The following is a 4,980-nucleotide window of genomic DNA, read 5'->3' on the forward strand; positions in this document are numbered from 1 at the left end:
TCAGGAGGCGGCAGAGGTGGCCTCTTTTGCAGCTTTTCTCTCTTCCAGCATCCTCTGCTTCTGTTTGGCCCGGCACTTCCTGGCAGAATGGTGGGCCCCCAGGTCCTGATAGCGGTCCTGGTAAGCCTTGGCCACCTGGGTGAATGCTCCACTTCCTTGGCCCAGTTCTGCCTGTGGTTGTCTTCTTCCCACTACTGACAGGTCTTGAGCCGCTCCTGGATAATACTGACGATTTCTTGATCGACTTTGTAGTCCCTCCTCCACTGCATTTCGGCTTCATATATGCCCAATGTTTCACGTGTCCATGTGAAGACACGTGAGACCACCAAACAGGCTTTGTGTGAGCAACAAGGCTGTTTATTTCACCTGGGTGCAGGGGGCTGAGTCCTAAAAGAAAGCCAGCAAAGGGTGGTGGATTATTATTAGTTCTTATAGGTTTTGGGATAGGCGGTGGAGTTTGGAGCAATGTTTTGCGGGCAGGGGGTGGATCTCACAAAGTACATTCTCAAGGGTGGGGAGAATTACAAAGAACCTTCTTAAGGGTGGGGGAGATTACAAAGTACATTGATCAGTTAGGTTGGGGCAGAAATAAATCACAATGGTGGAATGTCATCAGTTAAGGCTATTTTCACTTCTTTTGTGGATCTTCAGTTGCTTCAGGCCATCTGGATGTATACGTGCCAGTCACAGGGGAGATGATGGCTTAGCTTGGGCTCAGAGGCCTGACACACAAGATGTTCTTCTCCTTGCGCTCAGTGATGCCCAGCACGCGGCAGTACTGCCGGTGGTAGTAGTAATACCTGTTCTTTGCGTGCTGCCACTCTATAAACTCTCACGAGGGTTGCCGGTTGGTCCACTGGGAGGTCGAAGGCCTTCATCAGGTAGACGACGGGGTTGGGCAGCCAAGTCTGCGATGACAGTGCTGGCATATGGCGCGGGGGCGCAGGGTACACATCCTTGTCTCAGCTGTCCCACATGGCAGCAGCGAGCGCGGACTTCGCTCCTGGATGTGCTGCCCTGGCCTCCGCCTCGGTCCCGGTCCCTACTGATTCTTTGTAATGGTTGTGTAATATTACATGGTGTGGACTTAATAAAGGACCCCTACGCAGCCAAGAGAGTTTTTTTCCCCAATGGGAAAACAGATTTTTTTTTTTTTAATGTTTGAGATTTTAGCGAATTCTTTTTACCTGGCAAGGAGCTGAACTACCTGTATTGTTCAGAAGCGAAGTTCAGCAGTCTTGTATGTGGGATGTCTGTAAAGATTAAGAAATGGGGCAGGCGTGGTGACTCATGCCTGTAATCCCAGCACTTTGGGAGGCTGAGGTGGGTGGATCACGAGGTCAGGAGTTCGAGACCAGCCTGGCCAACATAGGGAAACCCCCGTCTCTACTAAAAATACAAAAACTATCCGTGCGAGGTGGTGGGGCCTGTAATCCCAGCTACTTGGGAGGCTGAGGCAGGAGAATTGCTTGAACCCGGGAGGTGGAGGCTACAGTAAGCGAAGATCGTGCCACTGCACTCCAGCCTGGTGACAGAGCAAGACTCCCTCTCAAAAGAAAAAAAAAAAAAAAAGAATAAGAAATAGACTCTGCCCCAAGGAGTCTGTGCTCTTACCAGGGGGCAGAGCCACACGTGGCCATGAGACAGCTGCCCCTGGCAGCTGCACGGAGGAGAGCTCGACCGAGCATGCGGGAGGGAGGGCTTGAGGCTGGCCCGCTGGGAGGGGACAGCTCTGGCAGGAATCCTGGGAGGGCAGGTGTGGAGTCAGACATGATCTGATGTTCTGTGTGGCCAAGGCAGAAGGCCAGGCAGGAAAAACCCGGTTACTCAGAAGATTGGTTGAGCAGCCATCTCCCTCCCACTGACCGCCCCCCAGGAATCTCTATAACTTCAGCTTATTTTCCGCCTTTAGTTTCCCCTCGTTGGAGGTTGAGTCCCTGGTCTCTTGATTTTCTAACTGAAGAAGGGATGAAAGTCTGAGATTTCAATCAAAAGCTTAAGGAAATATTAATCCTTTGTTGCCCCAATTCTTTCCTGAAAATACCTCACACTAACAGAAATTGCCTTTAAGCCCCTTTTCTTTTCTTTCATGCTTTAAATTTCTTTCTTAATTAAAAAGAGTTGTTTACTTGATGTGGGCTCCAAAGTGCTTATTTATTTTAACTTATCTTGTTTCTTTTTTCCTTATCTTCATGACTTGATAACTCTGTAACTCTCTCTTCTTTTGTCTTAAAATGCCGGTCGTCTCTGTCACTGACATGTGATAAGGAACTTCATAATCAGCCCTTTTCTATTCTCACAGAATAGAAGTTGTGTCAATAACAAATGGAAATCACTGAGCTCCAAAATTCAGCTGCCCTAACCTGGCTGCTTGTCCCTATCAGAGATTTTAGAATGTTTTCCCCTTCAGATGAATTTCAGTTTCACTCAATCCTACCAATGTTTGATGACAACACTCATGGAAAACTAATGATAAATTAATGTCTGCCTTCCAAAGTACGTGGTTGAGTTCACTGTGTAAAAAAATAATGATAATAATACTAAAGGCAGCCAAACTGCTGATTGGCAGAATTTTTTCCCATCACTTAAGGCATTTGAGTTGCAGTACGCAGTCTGAGAATCCCTCAGAGACACACCACCCAGGGACTTGGATCCTTGATCTCAGAAAGATTGTGATCGAATTAAGTCTGACTCAACAAATAAGGTTGCTGGGAAGAAGTGCTGGCATTAAATTTACCGTTAACGCCAGGGTCAATTTACTAAACAGTCATCGACGTGTGGTTCCACAAGACCTCTGGGTAAATTCCAGAAACTGACTGGGAGGAAGATAGCTTGCGCATGAAGTCACTGAATCCTGGTCAGTGTGACTCTTGGTGATCATCTCTCAGCACACCAGAAAGCATTTCCAAAGACGGGACGCCACATGGCGTGGAAAGCCTTTGGAAGCTATGGAAGGTGACTTCTTAAGTTAAGTCTAGAAACGGGATGGCAGGAGGACAAGAAACTGGGACTCTGGTGCCGGGAGCCTGGAGTCCTCATTCCACCACAGATGTTAACTGGGCTCAGCTATTCAGGTCACTCAGTGGTTCATCTTAGAGTTGTTTCTAGACTAGATATTTATTGCCCTGCATTATAAAGATGGGAAAGTAAGAGTTCTGTCCATCAGCCAGTTGTCAGGCATAAATGATGCCTTTCCCTCGCTTCCTGTGCCACAGTTTGCTTATCTGTCAGATGGAAATGCTAATTACTTACTTACCTACTCATCACCTCCAGGACTGTTCACATGAATAAGAAGAGAATATAGATATGAATTTGCCATACAAAAGGAAAAGTTCCACACAAATAGAAAACACTAGCGGAAATAATTTCTAGATTCTTCCTGGTGAAGCTTTTCAACTACTTCCAAAACACATCATTGCTGAGCCTGTGCAAATTCAAATGGCACAACCCGAAGAGTCAGTGGCATGGCCTCTTCTCTGGCCAGAGCCTTGGGGGCCATCAGCCTGCACCTGCCTGTTTGTTCTGCCATTGCCTCATGTTCTCTTCCTCGGACACCGGGGAAGCCAGGACCACAGAGGCACTTGTCAGCTTCCTTCTGAAACAGCCCTCCTCAGCTTCTCTGCTGTGTCTCCCGGGTCTTCTCACAGAATTCTTGGCTGGGAAGCCACCTTCCTTAAAGCAAATCAAGTCTCCCGATTTCCTAGAGCCAGCGTAGCATAGGGGGCAGCTGTGGGGCTTGGAGCCAGACAGAGCCTTATTAATTATCCATGAATCTTGCTGAGCCTTGGTTTCTCATCTGTAAAATGCGGGTAATAAAGCTACTTTCCTGGGCATCTATGAGTTTGAAATAAAAGAATATGGGGGCCAGGTGCAGTGGCTCTTGCCTTTAATCCCAGCACTTTGGGAGGCTGAGGCAGGTGGATCACCTGAGGTCAGGAGTTCGAGACCACCCTGGCCAAAATAGTGAAACCCCGTCTCTACTAAAAATACAAAAATTAGCCAAGGGTGGTGGAGGGTGCCTGTAATCCCAGCTACACGGGAGACTGAGTCAGGAGAATCACTTGAACACAGGAGGTGGAGGTTGCAGTGAGCTGAGATGGCACCACTGCACTTCAACCTCATTGACAGAGCAAGACTCCATCTCAAAATGAAGACAAAAACAAAGAAGAGTATGGGTGAAAGGGCCTGGTGTGTCACGGGAGTTGAATGTGTGTCCTTTTCCTTTTTCCCCTGTTCCTTCCCTGTGCAGCTGCCTACCAGGCACTGTCTCCTCTCTCCTGGGGAGGCGCTGCATTTTTTCCCTGCAAAGGAGGTCCAGAAAGCAGACCCGGCCCAATGTCTGTGCATCTGCCCGGAGAAGGCCTCCTGAGGAGCACACCAACACTCTCCCCTTCCATATTGGCCTTCTCTGCACTATTTCAGGTTCTTGCCTCTTTGGAATTGTGTGTATGTAGAGGGAACATCTGGAGGTGTCCATTTTTCATGTTACATCTGGACCTGTCACATAGCCACAACCGTAACTGTACATGGAGAGTCATGTTGTGTGTGCTGTGGACAAGCCAAGAGGTGACTTTGTGTGCTCTTCTGCCACACAGAAGAGCTGGGTGCTGCCCAGCGCAGGTGCTGGGTGACCCCGGAGGAAAGATTCACTCGGAGGGCCTGAAGAAGGGAGGAGTCGGTGGCTTGTAAGGTGCACTCCCACTTCCTGCTGTTTTCGCAGGCGATGACTTGAGGACTGGAGATGAAATGAAGCAAAACCTTCTGGGGTCACTTGAGCTATTTCTTTTGAGTCCACGTCTCTGTGATGGCATGGCCTGTCAGCCACACCCGTTTCTCTCCTGTTGGCAGCTCCATTCTGCAGGGGAGCAAGTGTCCAGTCCTGGGAGCACTGGCAGCAGGGATGCTCGGAATGCCCACCCTGTCCTGGGGCCTGCCTTCGCCTCTGCCCCTCAGCTGCCTTGCCATCTCTCTTCCTCCTCT

At 48.9% G+C, this 4,980-nt stretch overlaps 1 pseudogene; it reads right to left on the reverse strand.

Annotated features, from left to right (window-relative positions):
* Window positions 1–977, reverse strand: LOC112205565 (NADH dehydrogenase [ubiquinone] 1 beta subcomplex subunit 10-like; annotated as a pseudogene).
* Window positions 978–4,980: the final 4,003 nt, after the last annotated feature.

Source organism: Pan troglodytes, chromosome 16 (assembly GCF_028858775.2).
Source record: "Pan troglodytes isolate AG18354 chromosome 16, NHGRI_mPanTro3-v2.0_pri, whole genome shotgun sequence".
NCBI classification, from domain to species: Eukaryota; Metazoa; Chordata; class Mammalia; order Primates; family Hominidae; genus Pan; species Pan troglodytes.